General features: G+C 53.7%; 1 protein-coding gene across 13 annotated transcripts in view; it reads right to left on the bottom strand.

The window, feature by feature from the left end:
* The window catches only part of LOC105616444 (uncharacterized), a 157,341-nt gene that overhangs the window by 13,037 nt on the left and 122,599 nt on the right, over nucleotides 1-21,705 (bottom strand). For 4 of the 13 annotated variants that reach the window (XR_009595415.1, XR_001043757.5, XM_060395046.1 and 1 more), the window contains one exon: nucleotides 10,649-10,739. The gene's annotated coding sequence lies outside the window, so the exon portion shown is untranslated. Of the gene's footprint in view, nucleotides 1-6,752; nucleotides 6,817-6,926; nucleotides 8,108-9,831; nucleotides 9,957-10,648; nucleotides 10,740-11,589; nucleotides 12,312-19,017; nucleotides 19,157-21,288; nucleotides 21,429-21,705 lie in introns of those variants that run through there. The other 9 variants (XR_009595413.1, XM_060395048.1, XR_009595414.1 and 6 more) reach the window with 7 other exon arrangements.

The raw sequence follows: 21,705 nt of genomic DNA, 5'->3' as shown, positions 1-21,705 counted from the left end.
CACGCTTGATCCCAGCCCAGCTGAGGCCACCGGGGCCCCAGCGTTGCCATTGTTTAATTGTGAAATGTACAGACACTTGATGGCTCAGTGGTAAAGAATCTGCCTGCAGAGCAGGAGACATAGGAGGCTTGGGATCGATCCCTGGGTCGGGAAGATCCCCTAGAGAAGGAGATGGCAACCCACTCCAAGATGCTTGCCTGGAGAATCCCATGGACAGAGGAGCCTAGCGGGCTACAGTCCATGGACTTGCAGAGAGTCGGACAGGACTGGGCACACACGCATGGACGGATGAATGTACAGACACCCTCTGCCTTTAGCTTGCACGTCTTTCCACTGCGCTTCCAGGGCTTTTCCCGTGTATGCCGTCTTCCTCAAACCCCTGGTTTGTCTGCCTCTGTCTCATTCCCGTTAGAGACACCGAAGCCTGGAGAGCCAACCCAAGCGGCATGGCTGTCCGCAGACTCTGCCTGGTGTGCCCCAGCCCCGGCCCAGCCCACACGGCGTGTGATGCGGGTGCTGAGGGGATAGGAAGCGGGGTCTCGGCACCCCACGGCCACGGCAGGCCGAGGCTGCCACCCAAGCCTGCAGCTGGGCTCCAGGAGGGGCTGGGAGGTCAGGCCGCAGGCTCACAGGACAGGCCACCCACACGGCGCAGCCGGGCCGCTGGCTGTCCCCAGGGCCAGCCCTGCTCTGGCCTTTGGCCCTGCCTCGGAACAGTCCACCACGTGGCCTCCCTCGGGAAGGACGAGAGGACGAAGGGCTGAAACCAGGGGCGAGGAAGAGCCCCACCTCCCTCCATGCGCCAGAGACCCTTCCTGCGCAGAGGGCGGGGGCGGCATGTCCCCCCAGCGCCAAGTCTGAGGGCACTGGGCCTGCGATGAGCCAGGGTCTCCCTCTCCTAAAACCCAGATGTGTTTCCAGGGTTTGATGGAACCTGAAAGAACCCGAACCTTCTTCGGTTACTTCACACTTCTCTAATTAAAGACGCAAACTGGATTTTCATGTTTGCAGAGAGAGTTTTGACCGCGAGTGTAGGCAGCAGAGCGAAACAGGAAGGATCTCTTCTCTCTCTTTTTTTTCCTCTCTCTCTCTTCCCTCTAAAAGTACAGGGACACAGGGGTTGGGGGTGGGGGTGCGGCGGGAGAGGGGAGCAAACAGGATCTTGGCAGCCTGGCCTCCAAGCGCCCCTGGAGCCGGCCTGCGTTCTGTTGGAAGCATTTCTCTTTTCTTCGCTCCCAGAGACACCAGTCCTCATCCCTGTCAGCTGGGCAGGGGTGGGGATGGAGGGGAGCTGGGTGAGGCTCTGGGAAAAGAGAAGAAATGGGCAAAGCCCAGATCCTCTGGCTTAACTGCCCAGAAAAGAGCCCGAACGCCGCGTCTGGGTGGAAGGCAACCATCCCAGGTTCCTTGGCACGGTGGGACTCGCCGGAATCCAAAGACCTGGCTGGCAAAACAAGGGTGGACAGTGGAGCCAGTGGAGGGGGAGCGGTCTGGGCGGGAGGCGGGGAGGTCTCAGTGAATCACATAAATTAGAGACAGAAGGGATGTCAGGCCACCTTCACTTCCTTCCTCTCCTAATGGGAATTATCTCATTAGCCCTGAGCTTCCTAGAGGCTAACTTTAAATGATTCCTGTACCGGGGGCTTTCAATCCACAGCCACACCACCCAACCCCCTACTCAGTGCCCCCTGTTCCCCATCAGATCTGCCTCCAGAAGGGCTCTTAAAGGGACAGCCGTCAAAAGACACCAGTTCAACCTATTTAACTCTGAATAGTTTGGAGCTTTGCTCCAAACATTTCATCCGATGTTAAGTTTTGCCCTTTCAACCTTTCCTTCCACTTACAGGAATTTATTATAAGAAAACGGTCATGGAGGGACTGCCCTGGGGGCCCAGTGGTTAATTAAGACTGGGCCTTCCCAGCGCAGGGAGTGCGGCTTCAACCCCTGGTAGGGGAGCCATGATTCTACACGCCTCGTGGCCAGAAAACGAGACCCTCAAGCAACAACAGTGACACTGTGACAAGCTCAATAAAGACTTTAAAAATGAGCCACATATAAAAATCTTACTGAAATATGATAACAACAGCCATGGACACAGTTTCGTTGCGCTGTTAGTCGCTCAGTGGTGTCCGAGTCTTTGTGACCCCGTGGACTGTGGCCTGCCAGGCTCCTCTGTCCATGGGATTCTCCAGGCAAGAATCCTGGAGTGGGGGGCCATGCCCTCCTCCAGGGGATCTCCCAGAACCAGGGACTGAACCCGAGTCTCCTGCGCTACCGGTGGATTCTTCCCCATCTGAGCCACCAGGGAAGCCCCAGGGACATGGTACCAGGTCAATAATGACACATCTTATGCCCCCCTCCCCCAGAAGACAGACATATGGGAATCTCTGGGACCTATAAACGCTACCGTACGTGGCAAAGGAGCCTCTGCAAATGGGATTAAGCGACGGATGTTAAAAAGGGGAGATGGCCTTGGACTACCCGGGTGAGCACTAAACAAAATCACAGGTATCCCCACAGGGGAGGAGCAGAGGAGCATTTGGCTCCAGACGGGAAGACACAACAGGATCGCAGAGGTGAGGGTGGGGTGATGTGGCTGCTGCTCCAGGTGGGCCCACAGCCTCCAAAAGCTGCGAGAGGCCGGGGCCATTCCTGCCCCCCACCCTCCACCCCTCCCTGCCCCCGGAGCCTCCGCAAGGAGCCAGCTTTGATGACAACAACCCGAGATTTTAGCCCCTGAGACTCATTTCAGACTTCTGGCCTCCAGAACTTCAAGAGAATAAATGTGTGTATTTAAAACAAACAAACAAACACCAAGTTGATGGTAATTTGTTACAGCAGACCCAGGAAACTAGTACAGATATAAATAAAGTTATTGCTACCAGGATTGTAGGGTGGTATGAGAGTTAAGGGTGGTTTGATCCCTTTCTAGGAATGAAGATGGAGGAACTGGAGACAGTTTAGCAGAGAGAGGTCAGACAGTCAGAGAATCTGTATGCAGGTCAGGAAGCAACAGTTAGAACTGGACATGGAACAACAGACTGGTTCCAAATAGGAAAAGGAGTACATCAAGGCTGTATATTGTCACCCTGCTTATTTAACTTCTATGCAGAGTACATCATGAGAAACGCTGGGCTGGAGGAAGCACAAGCTGGAATCAAGATTGCCAGGATAAATATCAATAACCTCAGATATGCAGATGACACCACCCTTACGGCAGAAAGTGAAGAGGAACTAAAGAGCCTCTTGATGAAAGTGAAAGAGGACAGTGAAAAAGTTGGCTTAAAGCTCAACTTTTCAGAAAACTAAGATCATGGCATCGGGTCCCATCACTTCATGGCAAACAGATGGGGAAACAAGGGAAACAGTGAGAGACTTTATTTTCAGTTCAGTTCAGTCGCTCAGTCGTGTCCGACTCTTTGTGATCCCATGAATCGCAGCAAGCGAGGCCTCCCTGTCGATCACCAACTCACTGCAGATGGTGACTAAAGACATGAAATTAAAAGACGCTTACTCCTTGGAAGAAAAGTTATGACCAACCTAGATAGCATATTAAAAAGCAGAGACATTACTTTGCCAGCAAAGGTCCATCTAGTCAAAGCTATGATTTTTCCAATAGTCATGTATGGATGTGAGAGTTGGACTATAAGGAAAGCTGAGCACTGAAGAATTGATGCTTTTGAACTGTGGTGTTGGAGAAGACTCTTAAGAGTCCCTTAGCCTGCAAGAAGAGCCAACCAGTCCATCCTAAAGGAAATCAACCCTGAATATTCATTGGAAGGACTGATACTGAAGCTGAAACTCCAATACTTTGCCACCTGATGCGAAGAACTGACTTACTGAAAAAGACTCTGATGTTGGGAAAGATTGAAGGTGGGAGGAGAAGGGGATGACAGAGGATGAGCTGGTTGGATGGCATCACCCACTCAATGGACATGAGTCTGAGTAAAGTTTGGGAGTTGGTGATGGACAAGGAGGCCTGGCATGCTACAGCCCATGGGGTCACAAAGAGTCGGACACGACTGAGCGGCTGAACTGAACTTATTGGTAATTTGTTACAGCAGACCCAGGAAACTAGTACAGATATAAATAAAGTTATTGCCACCAGGATTTGCTTATTGCCCTATCAGGAGTGCCCTCTTCAATCTCAACAGTCCTCCTTTCAGTGAACGCATGAAGCACTATAAAGCAACACACACTAAGAATTAGATGATCTGCGTTTTCAACAGCTGTTTGCCAAGCACCCCAATGGTACACTGAACACAGTCTGATAATCCTATGTTCCTCTCTCGTCTTTGCTGATAAACCAGAATGGCTCATGTGGCACCAAAAGTCAGCACCCCAATGCCTATGTGGCCTGAGAAGGGGACTCAGGGCCACCGGACTTTCTAAACGTGCAGTCGGAAGGTCCCTCAAGGAAAACCTAAGCGATAAGGCCCTGGGATCCCTGTTTGCTCCTGCCCTGCCCACCGAGAAAGGCAGAGAAGGCGGGGGAGCCTTCTGCAGCAGCCAAGGGCAGGCTGGCTGTTGCAGCTGGAGCCCAGACAAAGCGCGTCCACCAGGCGGTGACTGATGCTCAGCTGCGGGAGAGGCCCCAAGGGCTCCTAAGTCACAGGTGGGTCACCTTCCCGGGGGGGGGCTCTGGCCTCAGGCCCTGCCTCACCGCGAATCACCGTGAGCACCCCAATGTCTCAACCCCACGCTGGGTGGCCCTGGCCCCACCCACCCCACCCCCTGGAGCCTGTCCCATTCTTGGTGATCTCAGCTGGCCTCACACAAACCCTGTCAAGGAGGCAGGACAGGTGTTAGGATCCCCACTTCCCAGACGGGGAAACTCTGCTGGAGCCGCTGTGTGACTCGCTCAGGGCCACCCAGGGAGAACAAGCCCCGGGGCTCTGTCCTCAGCCCATGGCGACGGTGACCCCAGCCTCCCTGTGCTGCCCACCAGGACTTCGGGGCTTTAAGAGTTGCTGCTGCTTAGTCACTCAGTCGTGTCCGACTCTCTGTGACCCCATAGACTGCAGCCCGCCAGGCTCCTCTGTCTATGGGACTCTCCAGGCAAGAACACTGGAGTGGGTTGCCATTTCCTCCTCCAGGGGGATCTTCCCGACCCAGGGATGGAACCCGTGGGGACTGCATCGGCAGGCAGGTTCTTTACTGCACCACCACCTGGAAAGCCCAGGGCTTTGCACGAGTGGTGCTAGATAGCAAGGGGATGGCTCCTCTGCCTGGGCACTGCTGCTCTTTTGGACGCTGGGAGCCCAACCCACCTCTTCCCAGTCCATCAACGTCCGTCCTCCTGCTTGAGGGAGGGAGGGAAGGGCACTGCCTTTGGGGGCGGTGGGGGGAGGCAGGCATGGCTTGTGCCCGGGCAGTGCTGCCCCTAGGAGCGTGACGCACACTCTCGGGGCCTCGGAGGAGAAGCTGTGTGCTGGTATTTTTCCGAGCACGGAGGAGAGAGAGGATAGAGCGGAGCTGATCTGAACACCCTGCTGCCTCGCTCGACTCACAAGCCTGGGCACTCCCATGGGCCCCGGAAGCACCCTCTGTTTCCCTAAGCTGTGCCCAGCAGCCTCTTCTGGGGTGGGCTGCCGCAGAGCAGAGCACAGCAAGAAGAGTCCCCCTCTTCTGGGGTCACAGGGCAGCCGGGCCTGAGGTCACGGCCCCAGATCAGGGGGCGTCCCGGGAGATGGCAGAGGTCCTCCTCCGTGGGGCCCCTGAACGACATCGCCCACAGCACCCGCAGCCATGCCCAGCAGGATTGACCGAGCCTGGCAACCAGATCTCCGGAGGCGGCAGCCGCGGGTGGGATGGGGAGGGCCCCACAGGATGCCTGGATTCGGGCTGATCTCCTGGCCATGGTTTCCCCTCACCCCTCCTCATCCTCCGTGGAATCTGTACCCCGAGGGGCCCCTAAGGAGAAGCTCTAGGACTAAGAGGTCCACGGCCTCTTCTGCATGCAGGGTCAGGCGGGCAAGGAACCTGAAGCAGGGAGCGGACAGCGTGGGAGCCGTGTGCAGTCAGGCGGCCCACGGCGGGTTCCCATGGCACCCTGACTGGCAGCGTGAATAGCTAACCTCGCCCCAGACAGGTGCTGGCGGCCTGGCCTTAGGAGTGCTCGCTCAAGGCCCAGAGTGATTCACTTCCCCTCTGTCGTCTCCGGCAGAGTGAGTCAGCAGAGCTTCGCACCAGCTCTCCCACCTTGGCCGAGGAACACGCATGCCGGTCTCTCTGCACCACCTGTTTCCCAGGTCTTCGGGGCCCCCTGCAGCCGACCCTCACGGTTTAGGGCAGACAGCATCCCTGGTACCCAGCCTCCAGCCCTCCCGCTCCCCGCCCCACGCCCAGGACAGCTCAGCGAGTCGTGACTGCGACCCACCAAGAGTCTGGAGGGAGAGCCCAACAGGTGTGCATCCAGGCCGGAGGACGGGTGAGCTGGTGCCACCTTTGACCTTTAACAGCCCTCTGCGACCTTCCCAGCCCTCTTTGGAGACAAACTAGAGGTGGAAAATTCCAGAATTGATGAACCAAAGGGCAAAACCGTGAGGCGACTTCAGCTTCCCTCTGGGGAGTCACAGGGACCGACGGTATGAAACCGAGTCCCATGGATGATGACATGCTTCCTACTTCCTACGTTGGGGGGAGGCAGTACTGGCCCCCGAGGCCACGATTCTGGAGGCAGGCTCCTGTGCTGGCTCTGGAGTAAACCTTTTAGGAAGAATCGCCCGGAAAGACATCCGATAACACTCACCCGGGGGAAAGAAACTCATACATCTCTGGGTCATCTTTCTGCCCCCACTCATGTATGGTCTCTCCTACAAAATAATTTTTTTTTGTAATTAAAAAGACAAAGAGGAAAAAGGAAAAATATGAAAATAAAACACAACAGTTTAAAAAAAAAGAAAAGAAAAACCTCACTGAAATCGTTTGGGGATTTACATTTTTTTTCCTTTTTTTTTTTTCATTCTCAAAAAGTCCCTCCCACTACCTGGTTTCTAAAACAGACGGTAAACAGAGATGACATCAAATTGGACAGCGACTGGCTCCCCCAGCCAGGGGCTGTCCGCAGGTGCGAGGCTGACAGATTGAGCAAAGATGACACCATTGCTATCCTTAGAAGATGAGAAGCACGGAGGAGGAGCAAGGAGAGGAGAGGCTGAGCTCTGGGTGCGGGGGAACACGACACCCTGCCCGCCGCTGGCCTTCTGGGCGAACTCGTCTGTCTAAATGGGGGGCCCCCCGAAGTGGGGCTCCGTGTTGGGGAGTTTTGTTTACCCCTCACTTCTCAGGCATGGTTAGCTGAATCACCCGCCGAGGTCTCCGAGAGCTCAGGCTGCACGCTGTCTGCGCTCCACGGAGCACTCCGGACTTTCCAAACTGCATCTTGAGATTCACTGGTTGCCGCCGCGGCTTTGGCTTGACCCCTGAAGGGGGCGAGGTGCTTTCCCCGCCACACACACGTCCGGCACATCGCAGCTGCGTCCCTGGCCCCAAGCCAACCGAGGCTAGAGGGGAGGGGACAGACTCCACCCCTGGCGGCTGGCTCGGGGGACCGCATGAGTCATGAGGCCTGGCCGGTGACCGCGATGTCCTGGGGTGAAGTGGGAGGCCTGGGGGATGCGGCCCGAGGCAGGGGCCAGAGCCAAGGTGACTCAGACTGGGCCCCTGCGGGGAAGTTCCGTCGCAGCGTCCTCTGGATGGCTCCTGTCCCCCTGGGTGAGGTCATCCCCAGGGCTGCTCAGAACTGGGACTCACGCGGTTCTCTGGGAGCGCCTGGCTTCCCTCTCAATCACAGTTACGGCAGGAATGATCATTTTAGCATCCACACCTCTCCGCTACCTGCCACACACACACATGACGGATGGACCCAGGCAAAGAGCCTGTCCTTCCCCTGGGGCGTCAGATTTTTCATCTGTAAAAACAGGCCTTCCTCCTGATGATCTCACGCAGGAGCCTCTGGGGCTCAGAGGCGGTGAGCAGCCTGCTCACTGAGAGGGAGTCTGCTGAGTCCATAGAGTGGGTGATATTCTGATAGTACTGTTCGTACTACTGCTCCATGGACCCGGCCACTGGGCCATCTGCCTTCATCTCCCTTGGCCACTGGGTCTGGAAGTAAAGGAGTCCAAGGTGACGGGTGAGAAAGTGTCTCCAGGGACTTCCCTGGTGGTCCAATGGTTAAGAATCTGCCTGCCCAGGAAGAGGGACAGGGGTTCGATTGCTGGCCCAGGAAGATTGCACGTGCCGTGGAGCAGCTAAGCCCACGCACCTCCAGGACTGAAGTCTGGGAGCCCTAGACCCGAGCTCTGCAGCAAGAGAAGCTGCCAGGATGAGAAGGCCCCACGTGGCAGCTAGGGAAGAGCCCCAGCTCATGGCAGCTAGAGCAGTGAAGACTCAGCACAGCCAGAAGTAAAGAGTAACAGCAGCTGCGCTGTGTGGGCTCGGTAGTTGCAACCCATGGGCTCAGCTGCTCTGCACCACGGGGAATGTTCCCGGACCAGTGATGGAGCCACTTCGCCCACACTGGCAGGCGGACGCACACCCACTGTGCCCCCAGAGACGTCCTACGCCCGCGTTTTTGGGTTTCCTTCCCATTCAGGTCCCCAGAGAGCACCGACCACAGGTCCCCGTGCTCCACAGGAGGCTCTCCTTAGTTACCTATCTTATCCATGGTATCAGTAGTGCGTGTACTGACGGAGGTCAATCCCAGTCCTGTGTTTCCTTTATTTCTCCTCCGTAACTACTAGTCTCTGCTGCCCAGTCTGCGGCCTGCCTGAGTGACCCTCGGGGCCCCCCCTTGCAGGGATGGGGGCGGTCTATCCCCCATGCGAAGTCCCAACCCCAACGGGAGGGCCTCTGCTCAGTGAGGCGGGCACAGCTGTTGAGACTGAGCCCCTGGGGGCGGGCTTCGGCTTCTGCCGTAGCTCCCAGTGCCCTCGGGGGGAACGCCCACCTGCCCCCAGGCTCCCCCTGGCCTGGGTCCCCAGCCCTGGGCACTCAGCCCCGCCTGCAGCGGCACTCCTGTCCACAGACTCCAGGCCGACCCCTGCTTTGGCCTTGACAGAGCCGCTGCCCGCAGACAGCTCTTCCTGCCTCAGCTCCCCCAAGTGCGTGCTCAGACGTCAGCTGCTCAGTGAGGCGTCTGCCCTATTCAAGGCCTCGCCTGCCCTCCCCTCCCCGCCCAGCAGCACAGAATGGCCCCTAATTCTGTTTCTTCCTGCAATGCCATCACCTTCTTCTGTACCAGATAATCTACTTATTGATTACACCTGCTGCTTCTTATAGCCCCTCCCCTGCCCTGCACTGGAAGGCAAGCTTTGTGGGAGCAGGGTGTTCTCTGCCTAGAACAGCGCTACCACACAGCAGACACCCAACAAGGATCTGTTCGATGAATCAACGTGTGAATGAATGAATGAGGGCGTCACTGCCATCAGAACAGGGCAGAGAGGCTGTGCCTCTCATAGAATGAACTGGCATTCAGGCCGGCACGGGGGGAGGTCACCCAGAGAAGGGAAGGGAGAGAGCTGGCTCAGGCGGAGAGCTCTATTCTTAAAGGCCGTGCCCACAGTTCACCTGGAAATCCCCTGGAGTCACTCATTAACCCTGCCCGCCCCCCACCACCCACACACAGCCTGCCAGTCACCCGAGCCCAGACAGCAGCTAAAGCACAGTTTAAGCCACGGACTCTCCGTCCCAGGCACACCCTCCCGCAGGGTAATCCACACCGTGGTCTGAGCGCCCCGTCTGAGCAGATTCTACCACGAGCAGCAACAAAGCGGGTAGGATACACGAGACACCGGAGTCCACGCAAACAAGCCCCACTGCACCCTCACCGGTCCTCCAGGCCCCAGCGGGGCAGGCAAGGCGGCCTGGTGAAGTCCTGGAAGCAAGGCAATGGGCCAGCTGTGGGGGCCTCTGCGGGCACGGGGTCCTCTGGGCGAGGCACACAGACGGGCACCTGGGGAGAGGGTGGGGGGGCACAGAGGCGGGGGTGGCAACAGTTCGGTCTTGGAGTGCCTGTGCGTGCTGAGTCACTCCACTTGTGTCCATCTCTTGCAACCCCATGGACTGTAGCCTGCCAGGCTCCTCTGTCCATGGGACTCTCCAGGCAAGAATCCTGGAGCAGGCTGCCAGACCCTCCTCCAGGGGATCTTCCCAACCCAGGGATCGAACACACGTCTCTTAATCTCCTGCATTGGCAGGCAGGTTCTTACCACTAGCGCCACCTGGGAAGCGGGTGACTGGGACAATTCACTGTCACTCGGAATAGGAAGAGAGCGCAGAGCACGGAGCCTGCTCTGGCTTCAAATCCTGGCTCCCCTGCTAAGTAACTGGGCAGCCTGGGCAAAATGGGGGGATCTCAGTTTCCTCCCCTACAGGCTAGGTACAGCGCGACTGATCGGCCTGGCTTGTAAGAGGTGAGAGGGCGTTCGTCTCAGTAAAAGCCGTGGCAGTGGAGTCTGGCCTGAGTCAATCGTGACGACTGTTAGAATTTAGCAGCCTGAGCCTTGGGACCTTCTCTGACGGCTCCTGCTTGCCAGTCACCACTTGGGGCTGGTACCCAGGTGCCGTAGGGATACCCAGGCAACCAGATATGACATAGAAGGAGAAGAACCCCAAAGCCCGAGGAGCTTCAGGGCGCGGCCATACCTTGATTTCAGGGTGCAGCTCGCCTTTTATCTTGTCCTGCTTTCTCGGTTCGAAGCATCTATTCAGGTCAGCCACAGCCCTCTGATTTCACCTGGAAAAAGAAGGGGAGATTTACACCAGGGAACAGGACACTCAACTTCAAGCTTCAGACGCGTGCCAGGCAGCCTCCCAGGGACACAGGGGCTTCTAGGGACTCAATAAAGAATAAGACTGTGTGGAATCAGAATAAAGGGAGAAATCCATTTCCAATCCATCGTGTATGTGGCAAACTGAAGAAAGCCTTCAAAAGAAATATAGGTTATCAGCATGATATACCAGACCGGAAATAAACTGAGACACGATGGGTATGACACGGTAGTGACAGTTTTCAAATTATGACGAAATTTATTTCTTCATTTAAATTTCTTTATTTTTAATCGGAGGATCATTGCTTTACACTCCTGTGTTGGTTTCCACCACACATCAACACGACCCAGCCACAGGTACACATACGTCCCCTCCCTCCCGAACCTCCCTCAGACCTCGAACCACCCCATCCCACCCCACCAGCCTGTCACAGAGCACCAGGTTTTAAATCCACAGTTGACCTTTTCTACAAAGATAATCCGTGGCCACAGTCCTGAGTTGGGGAGCCTTTTGCTCAAAGATTCCTATGATGCTATTCCTGAATTTTCACATGTTCCCGTCTTATGGTATGCTTGGGTTCACTGAATGAGATAACACACAAGGGACACCTAGCCCTGTGCCCGGCCCCTAACGTGCACTCAGTAAATATTAGCTATGCTTTTACTAATTTCACTCCTTTGTGGGTTTCTAGAGAGCAAGGCTATTCCGCACCATCCACAGAATTCCTGAGCAAAAGGGCACAGTTATCGGCGTAGTTGCTGCTGCTGCAAAAAAATAGATATTTAATCTTTAAACTCGACCCCTGTTCAACTTACTTCAGAACTCAGGAAGAGTAGTATTTCAAAAGGTGTTTAAAAATAACTCCATTCTCAGCTTCCCCATCATTAGGCTCAAAGAAATCAGTGGAGATCCTTAGGCTGGCAAATGAAAATGGAGAGAAGAAAGAAAGAAGGTGGGGGGTGGGGGAGCGGGAAATACCATCAGATTTGAAACAGAAAACCTGTAACCTTTGCTCACAAGAGAAAGCGTTGTTTGGGTGGCATCTTGCTCCTCGCTGGATGCACACACATCACAGTGGGGCTGGATCATTCATTGTTTCCGGAGTTTCCGAGGTCAAGGGCCGAGCCAGTTCTCTGCAGCCACCGGATCAGAGTCCCTACGCGTTCCAGCACCCCTCCCCCAATCCTGGGTACACATGTTTGTTGGCTGGGCTTCCTCTCCACACCCAGGAACTCATCTCAGGACCAATTTCCCAGGCGGTGCAAGTGGTAAAGAACCTCCCTGCCAATGCAGGAGACGCAAGAGATGTGAGGTCGATCCTTGGGTTCGGAAGATCCCTCGCAGAAGGAAATGGTGATCCCGCAAATGGTAACCCACTCCAGTATTCCTGCCTGAAAACCTCGTGGACAGAGGGGCTTGGGGGGCTACGGTCAGCGGGGTTGCAACCCACACATGCCAGAAAACTCATTGAAAAGAAGCAAGCAAATCAGCAAGATGGGGCTTCCAAGGTGGCTCACTGGTAATGAATCCCCCTCCAAGGCAGGAGCTACAAGAGATGAGGGTTTGAACCCTGGGTCAGGAAGATCCCCTGGAGGAGGAAATGGCAACCCACTCCAGTACTCTTGCCCGGAGAAGCCCATGGCCAGAGGAGCCTGGTAGGCTACCGTCCATGGGGTGCCGAAGAGTCAGACACGACTGAGCGACTAGCATAGCACATAACAGCAAGATCCTCTCCAGCCCCAGCCCCAGGGTCCAGAATGGATTCCTATTCCTGTTATCACTTCATGCAAAGCCACCCTGATGCTTTCAGCTTATTAGGTGGAAAGCATTTGATATACCCACCAAGCCCAAACCTGGGTGAGTGGAAATGAAGCCAACTGGCCTTCCAGGGGAGACGGGAAATGTCACACAAGTGGACCTAAACTTACCCTGCCCCCATGACATCTCAGTCCAGCCAGGAGCAGACAGTGGGGAAGACGGGAAGGGGGGCCTAGGGGAGGGGGTCTTCTTGAAATCCTACGGTGAAATGAGGAGGGGACTGAGGGTCCCCAGACACGGCTGCTCACTGAAATCACCATTCCCTGACCCCAGGCAGCTGGAAAATCACACTGCAACCTGGGTCCCATCCCCAGTGGTTCTGATGGGTCCTGATTAAGGTCCTGGCACTGGGTTTTTTTTAAAAAGGGGTTTTGAAGTTCCCAGGAATCTACCTAAGACCAACACACCCACTGAGCACAAGCCCAGGTCTCATGACACTTTTAGGTGGGGGTTGCAATTTCTTTTTAAAATCAGAAGGAGCTTTGACAATAATATTAATGCCTATAAAACAATGAATCCAGCCTGGGTTATAGTCACCCTTTTATGAAGGTATAAAATATCATTATTTGATTGACTTTTACAAGTAGGAAGGAGCCTCCAAAGATAATTCTTATGACCTAAGGTCACAAGAATCTTAATTCAGCCCTGAATTTACCTATCTCCTTCCAATTGCCCAACCTGCCAGTCTTTTTTTCCTCCAGATTTAAACAAGTTCTCTGACTGACAGGTCAGTTTGCTAACTTTGACTCTGTTGCAAGCATCAGATGGAGAAGGCAATGTCACCCCACTCCAGCACTCTTGCCTGGAAAATCCCATGGATGGAGAAGCCTGGTAGGCTGCAACCCACTCCAGTGTTCTTGCCTGGAGACTCCTGGTGGGCTGCAGTCTATGGGGTTGCACAGAGTCGCAGAGCAGGAGATGGAACCTTTTGGTACACTAAGAAGTCCAGCTGTGTTTGGCTTTAGGCAGTCAACTTGCCAGGCTTCCCTGAGACCCTCTGTTGACTCTCCTGCAAATGCTGCTCATGAACTGGCCCCCCGCCTCTGTTGGTCCCACCCCAGGTACACTGGGCTTGATTCTCAGCGCATAGATGCCCCAGCAGCCACCTCCGCCCCTCCTCGTGTGGAAGCAACACCGCCTGGCAGGGCAGAGCAGCACCTCTGAGGTTCAAGCACTCACCTTCAGGGTGAGAGTTCCCTTACTGGGGTGGGAGTTGGGGGGGATTCAACAGAGGGTCTCAGGGAAGCCTGGCAAGTTGACTGCCTAAAGCAGGGCAGAGCAGCACCTCTGAGGTTCAAGCACTCACCCTCAGCCTGAGACTTCCCTTACACCTCTAGGGTGTAAGCACCAAGCATCCACCCCACCTGGGCCCAGAGAAGACAGTTATACCATCCGATCTGGCAGATTCATACCATGAACTTGAGGGTTAGATCCACAGGAAAAATTAACCTCGATCTTTACTGGGATTTGTCTCCAGGTTAGGATGAAAGTTTCCTTACTTATTTCTTTTAATTTTCTTGCTAGTCTTCCCTGGTGGCTCAGATGGTAAAGAATTCACCTGCAGTGCAGGAGACCCAGGTTTGATTCCTGGGTCGGGAAGACCCCCTGGAGGAGGAAATGGCAACCCACTCCAGTATTCTTGCCTGGGAAATCCCATGGACAGAGGAGCCTGGAGGGCTACAGTCCATGGGGCCGCGAAAGAGTCGGACGTGAGTGAGTGACTAACACTTTCACTTTCATTTATTCTTTTAATTTTCTTGCTGCAAGGCGTGGGGTGGTGGGGTGGGGTGGGGTGGAAAGTCCTTTCTCTGCCTGCTGCCCCTAGTACGCCTCTTAGACACCATCGTTACGGTATTTCTATTTGAGGACATAAAATAGGACGGTGCTGGTCTCCATTTCACAGGCTGCTCATTGGTACTAAATTAAACCATGTGTTCAAATGCCTAGCCTATTTCCTGGCCTGTAGTAAGTAGTAATAAATAAGTGCTAGCTGTTACTACTATTGTAAAAAAAAAAATTATAGAATTGCATAGGTTAAGAAAAAAAAATCTGGAAAAAGAAAGCAAAGGTTACCAGCTGTCATCTCGAAGTAAGTAAGTTGATGGGTGATTTGTGTTCTCATGTTTGCGGGTCTAAAATGAACAGGCCTTGTTTGGTAGAGAAACAAAATGCCATGGTGTTTAAAAACTAATAAACGCACAAAGGATATTCATCGTCTTGAACCAGAAATAAAACTATCCATGCCATTAAAAACAAAAAAAAAGTCAAAACAGAATTTGCAGAATGGCCTGTGAAATAAAAAATGGATTGGAAATTGGGGGTCAGCGGCTGCCAGCTTGATCCAAAGTTTGGGGCTCGAGGTGCAATTCAGCAAGGGCACCCTTGGGACCCATATGGCCAGGGGGAGCCCAGAAGTCAGACAGGCCTGGACAGCCAGGGCCTCCGGGTGATCTCAGAAGCAGCCTGAGATCTCCCTGAAGGATATGGTCAGCGCTGGCCTGGTCTGTGTACCTGACCAGGAGTCCTCGCCCTGCTGACAGGCTGCAGCCCCAGGGCTCAGCAGACCTGCTCTGTGGCATTTTCCAAATACCTGCGCTGTCACAGACAGAGGGCTCTCTGACGGCATCAGGGTTTCATTTCAGGACCTACCACCGCCCAGAGCCTGCTACCCAACCCCAGGCTGCACAGAGCCCAGTCTCCACGATGCAGCTTGCAGGGGCCGATCTGGAAGCAAGAGTCCTCCTTCCCTCCGCGCGCCTGGACAAAAGGGAGCGGATGTGGGCCTGAGGCCTGGGATCCTGGTGGACCCCGGTTGGCACCCAGGTCCAGCCAGTTGAATTGCCAACCTTTCCCTTCCTCCTTACAGATTCCCTGAAACCCTGCACCTAACCTTTTCCCCTAAGCCCAGCGTGCCAGCTACCTACAGGGCAGGCTGGTCACCGATTGGCAAATCATCTCAAATTCTCGAGGACAAATGGGACCTCTTCCATCCCCCTCAGCCAGGCTCCCTTGGGGAGCTCCTCACTTCAGTGAATTCACCTTAACTCTCCCCATCACCCAGATGCACAGCCCTGCCCTAAACCAGTGAAGTTGCTCAGTCGTGTCCAACTCTTTGCGATCCCATGGACTGTAGCCTACCAAGCTCCTCCATCCATGGACTTTTCCAGGCAAGAGTACTGGAGTGGATTGCCATTTCCTTCTCCAGGGGATCTTCCCGACTCAGGGATGGAACCCAGGTTTCCCGCATTGCAGGCAGATGCTTTACCGTCTGAGCCACCTGCCCTAACGCTGAGTTACTTACTCCACCTCCAGTCGGCTCCTCTGCTAAAGTTGTTCACAGTCCGTCTTTTGTTATCTCCCCCATGGCCATGATAACCTCAGGTCCAAAATGTTCCCATAATAACAATGTCATTTATGGGCGATTGTGTCCCTGCCCTTCACAAGTGATATTCCCTCCTCTGGATCCCTTCTCACCTCATTCACTATCCTTCACCTCGTTCACTATCCCTGGTTCTAGTTCCGGGCTGGGAAGGTCCAAAGCTCTTTGGTGCCTCAGGGTCTTTGCACCTGCTGTTTCCTTAGTGGAACCACTTCCCTTAACTTCCTAAGTCTGTGCTGCTCAAACAGCACATTCTCCAAGAGCACATTCTCCACGACGGCCTTATTACACGGCCACCCAAGTAGTACAACTCAGCTGCGTCCTTCATGGCACACTTAACCTCGCTGGAAATGACTGTGCTTGTTTATTTCACTTCAGTTGTGTCCCTGCCACTAGACCCTGGAGTGCAGAGAGTCTGTCTGTCTTGTTCTCCGTTGTATGAACAGCACACACCGTATGATACGTCGTACGATATGGCTATCATATCTTTTTGTTGAATAAATGAATGAATATTAGTATCCCTCTACGAAAGATAAGGTAATTGACGTACAGAAAGATTTAACACTTGCCCAAGGTCAGGTGGCTATAAGTAGTTGAGTCAACATTCACACCCAGCTCCTCTGGCTCCAGGGGTGAAGCAGGAGGCAACCTGTTACTCTGCCTCCCACGGTTGCGATAATCCCCCTACCTGAGCGCCTTGACTTCAGACTTTCCTTTTCCAGTTCACCCTACAAAACTCTGAGCTCAGTCAGACTCCGCCCCGCTGCCGGCAGTGGTTTCTATTGCCTTCTATCGCAGAGACCTAGAATCGGAGGCCATCTGCATGCGAGTCCTCTTCTCTCTCCAGCCTTGCTACAGGACTGCTCTGCAGGCAGCTTAGCTAATCTTCGCTGCCCCACCTGCAACACCTCCCCTGCGCTGCCTCTCCCCAAACCTTCTGTCGAAGCGCAGTCCAAGTCTCACCTGACCTTCCCGGTGTCAGCGATGGCTCACACTGGAGCCACAGGACTTCTGCCTCTGCCCCCGAGTGTGTGTGAATTAGTCCTTCAGTCCTGTCTGACTCTCTGCGACCCCATGGACTGTAGCCCACCAGGTTCCTCTGTCCATGGAATTCTCCAAGCAAGAATACGGGAGTGGATCGCCATTCCCTTCTCCAGGGGATCTTTCCGACCCAGGGATCAAACCCGTGTCTCTCTTGTCTCCCACATCGGCAGGCAGGTTCTTTACCACTAGTGCCACCTGAGAAGGCCACATACACCCTGAGAAAACCATAGTTCAAACAGACACATGTGCCCCAATGTTCACTGCAGCCAGGACATGGAAGCAACCTAGATGGTCATCAACAGACGAATGAACAAAGAAGTTGTGGGACATACATTCGCGGGAACATTACTCGGCCTTTAAAAGGAGAAAGTTTCAGTCAGCTGAAGCAAGGTGGATGAACACAGAGCCTGTTATACAGAGTGAAGTAAGTCAGAAAAAGAAAAGCAAATATCATATATTAACGTGTATATACAGAGCCTAGCAAAATGGGACGGATGAATCTGCAGGGCAGGATTACAGATGCAGACACAGAGGGTGGACTTGTGGACACAGCGGCGGAAGGAAAAGGTACGATGAGAGAGAGGAGCCCTGGGATGCGCATGTTACCGTGTGTGAAGTAGAGAGCTGGTGGGGAGCTGCTCACAGCACACGGCGTTCAGCCCGGTGCTGTGACGACCCTGGGGGTGGGTGGGGGCGGGGCAGGAGGGGGGCTCAGGGGGCAGGGGACATACGTGTACTTACGGCTGGCTCACAGGGTCATACAGCAGAAACCAGCGCAACATTGTAAGGCAACTATCTTCCAATTTAAAATATATTTTAAAAAATAACTGGAAGTGTTTCCAGCTTTCTCTTTTAAAATCGCATCTTTGCCTGGAGGGACACCTTCCGAACATGGCGTGTACCCACCAGTGACCACACGGAGCTGCAGCATCGGCGGGCAGGAATTAAGAAGCTACCGCGGCCCCGTGTGCACACCCAGCCTGCTAAGGACTGACCCGCAAAGGTGTGCGAGGCCCGGGTCCCCCACCCTCCCGCCCAGCCTTGGCTCCCGTGTGTCAGTTTCACCATGTCTGAATGGAAAACAAAATGCTCAACTCAAAAACATTTTTCCAAATATATTTTAAGGAAAAAATGAGATCACAGAAAAGCAGGGAGGTAAGTTTAAATGGTGTGACCCCAAGCAACATTTTTTTTAAAAAAAAAGAATCCCCTTGAGAGGATTGCTCACCAGATTGAGGGTGGGCATATCTCGGGAGACCTGAGTCCCAGAGACCACCTGGGCAGCGGCAGCAACACTTAGACTTACAAGAAACATCCAGTGACGCCCCGTAAGCCCACACCCTGACTGCAAACGGGCCCACACAGGCCCCGAGGTCCCTGAGGTTTGCAAAAGCGGCTGACAGCCCCCTTGCCAGCCAGGTCAACATTGCACCTCTGCCAGAGATACCAAATTTTCCTTCAACCACCCCAAACCCAGCTCGCCGAGCTATGAATAGTTATTAACGTTAACTTGAGGCGTTAATTAAAAAACGTTCAGCCAGGCACATTCTCATACTTTTAAAAAGTCATTTGGGCAATTGCCTTTCCATGCCGCAAACTTTCCAAACGACCGACAGGTTGACATTTCACGGTGCTGTTTGTTTAAATTAAAAAAAAAAAAAATGGGGAAAGAGTCAGTTCCCCAGTTCACTTTTCAGGTACCTTGATTTACTGATGGGCAAATCCCAACTTAAGAGCTATACTTTGCGGCTGGGGGGACAAAGAAGCCCCCACCTCCCAGGGCTGGTGTCTGGGCTGGTCAGGATGGAAATGGCCAAAGGACCTGATTCCGCTTTCTCTCTGTCTCCCCCTCCCCAACGCCCAGCCATCAGCTTCTTTTGTTGCTTTTTCAGTAAACTTGAGAGTCAGGGGGCCGAGGGGAAGGCCCTTCATGGCTCTCCAAATTCTTTCTTAAAGCAGCAGCTCCCACCATCAGCTGGGACCGTGCGAGTTTGAATCTCACCTCTGTCTCATACAACTGGGACTTTGTCTGGATCTCAGTTTCCTCATTTGTCAGCAGTCGGTACAATAATATTAACAGCACCGCCCTCCAAGGCTGTTGGAAGGGTAAATGAATTAACGTTGGTAAAGCACTTCCGACAGTGTCTGGGGCATAGAAAACGTTACTACGTGTGATCATTTAAATGCCTTCCCTCCAGGGCCCCCTTTTTAAGCACAAGCAGAGCTGGACCTGTCCCAGCTGGCCGGAGCAGGGAGGCCGGGTCACCCAGCACCCTGCTTCTCGGGGAGGCCCGAGGTCCTTCCAAGGCCCAGCCGAGCCCCGGAAACACGGCTCATTCTGGCAGCTGAAGGCGCTCATCCTCCCATGTGACACACAGAAGCCTGCCCCTGTCAGGGAGTGAGTGCTCTCTCCTGGGCTGGACTGAGCACCGCAGGGTCCCCCCCACCAGGACCCCGGCGGGTCCCAGGCAGGCAGACGATAGCCAGAGTGCACCCTCACCCCCCAACCCTCCTCAGGACCACGCCGTGACCAGCCAGCCTGGTGGACGCTGGGCACCAATGGCAGCCACCACACACTCCTGCAGAGAAGGAGAGGCTTTCTTTTTTTTAATATAAATTTATTTATTATTTTTTTAAATTTATTTATTTTAATTGGAGGCTAATTATTTTACAATATTGTGGTGGTTTTGCCATACATTGACATGAATCTGCCATGGGTGTACACGTGTTCCCCATCCTGAACCCCCCTCCCACCTGCCTCCCCATCCCATCCCTCTGGGTCATCCCAGCGCACCAGCCCCAAGCACCTTGTCTCATGCATCAAACCTGGACTGGCGATCCATTTCACATATGGTAATATACATGTTTCATCGCCATTCTCCCAAATCGTCCCACCGTCGCCCTCTCCCACCGAGTCCAGAAGACTGTTCTGTACTTCTGTGTCTCTTTTGCTGTGGGGAGGCTTTCTTAGCAACAAAAAAACAAACTCACATGAAGCCTCCCCGCAACCCTGTAACAAGAATACACAACACACAGGTGGCCACAGACCTTATCTAAAGTCACTGCACACCGCAAGGGCAGGCTGATGTGGACAAAGCACCTACTATGTGCTTGTGCTTTTAGACTAGGTGGTAACAATGCCAGACAGGAGGGACAGGACCCCACTCCCAGAGCAGAAAGCCTAGGGAGAAATAAGACACTGAAAACAAACGATGCTCGCGTTTTGTGATACGTATTACGTATTTTAGGTGCTAAGCCGTGCCCGACTTTTGCGATTCTATGGACTGTAGCCTACCAGGCTCCTCTGTCCATGGGATTTCCCAGGCAAGAATCCTGGAAAGGGTTGCTGTTTCCTTCTCCAGGGGATCGTCCCGACCCAGCAATCGAACCCTGGTCTCCTGCACTGCAGGCAGATTCTTTACCAAGCGAGCTATGACGGAATCCCTCATTATATGTATGGAAATGTTACATATTCTATGTGTACATTATAGATTATATTATATGTGTTATACGTTACATATAACATACATAACATGTAACATATGAGAGTCCCTTGGACTGCAAGGAGATCAAATGAGCCAATCCTAAAGGAAATCAGTCCTGAATATTCACTGGAAGGACTGATGCTGAAGCTGAAGTTCCAGCACTTTGCCACCTGATGCAAAGAGCTGACTCTGGAAAAGTCGGTTTCGGAAAAGACCCTGAAGCTAGGAAAGATTGAAGGCAAAAGGAGAAGGGAGCAACAGAGGATGGGATGATTAGATAGCATCACTAACTCAATGGACATGAGTTTGAGCAAACTCTGGGAGATACTGAGGAACAGGGAAGCCTGGAGGGCCACAGTCCAAAAAAAGTTCAAAAACTCAAAATTCAGTCTTGTCTGACTCTTTGTGACCCCATGGACTGTAGCCCACCAGGCTCCTCTGTCCATGGGGATTTCCCAGACAAGAATACTGGAGTGGGTTGCCATTTCCTTCTCCAGGGGAATCTTCCGGACCCAGGGATCAAACCCAGGTCTCCCGCACTGCAGGAAGACTCTTTACCATCTGAGCCACCAGGGAAGCCCGGTGCAGTCATGGGGTCACAAAGAGGCGGACACGATCTAGTGACCGAAGAACAGCAACAAGAAATGCTACATATTGGTGTCTATGCACATACATGATATGCCCAGCATGTGCAAGGCGCAAGCACGGATCCACCTCCCTGGCGGCAAAGCAGGTCACCCGGCAGGTGAGCAGAGAACAGCGGCGGTGTCCTTTGCCAGAGAGTTTACCTGGCTTAGTGGAAACGAAGACATTCGGCCTCTCCAGGTGTGAATTACAACTTTGCCACTTTTTAGCTGTACCATCTGGGGCACAAGAGGTCTTTAACACTTTTCTGAGCATCAGTGAAGAGAGCGTAGTTCATAGCCACCTGCAAAGCAGGCAGGCAAAAGTTGATCGATTAATCACCAAGGAGAGAAGGCAAGAATGCGTAGCAGAGGCAACGTTCGAATGAAGCCACTGGGAGGTGCATGGCTGAGCCCAGAACCAAAAGAGCAAGCCAGAAGCCCTCGTGGGAGCCCAGGGCAGCCCAGCCCGGACCCTGCGTTTCTGCCACTGTACAATTTCCATCAGCAAAATCAGGACAATCTGCATCCTCTTCCTGTCTCCCCGGGATGTCTGGAGACACGGGAGAACCCAGCTGGGAG

Source organism: Ovis aries, chromosome 11 (genome assembly GCF_016772045.2).
Source record: "Ovis aries strain OAR_USU_Benz2616 breed Rambouillet chromosome 11, ARS-UI_Ramb_v3.0, whole genome shotgun sequence".
NCBI classification, from domain to species: domain Eukaryota; kingdom Metazoa; phylum Chordata; class Mammalia; order Artiodactyla; family Bovidae; genus Ovis; species Ovis aries.
This window is presented reverse-complemented; position numbering and strand designations above follow the sequence as displayed.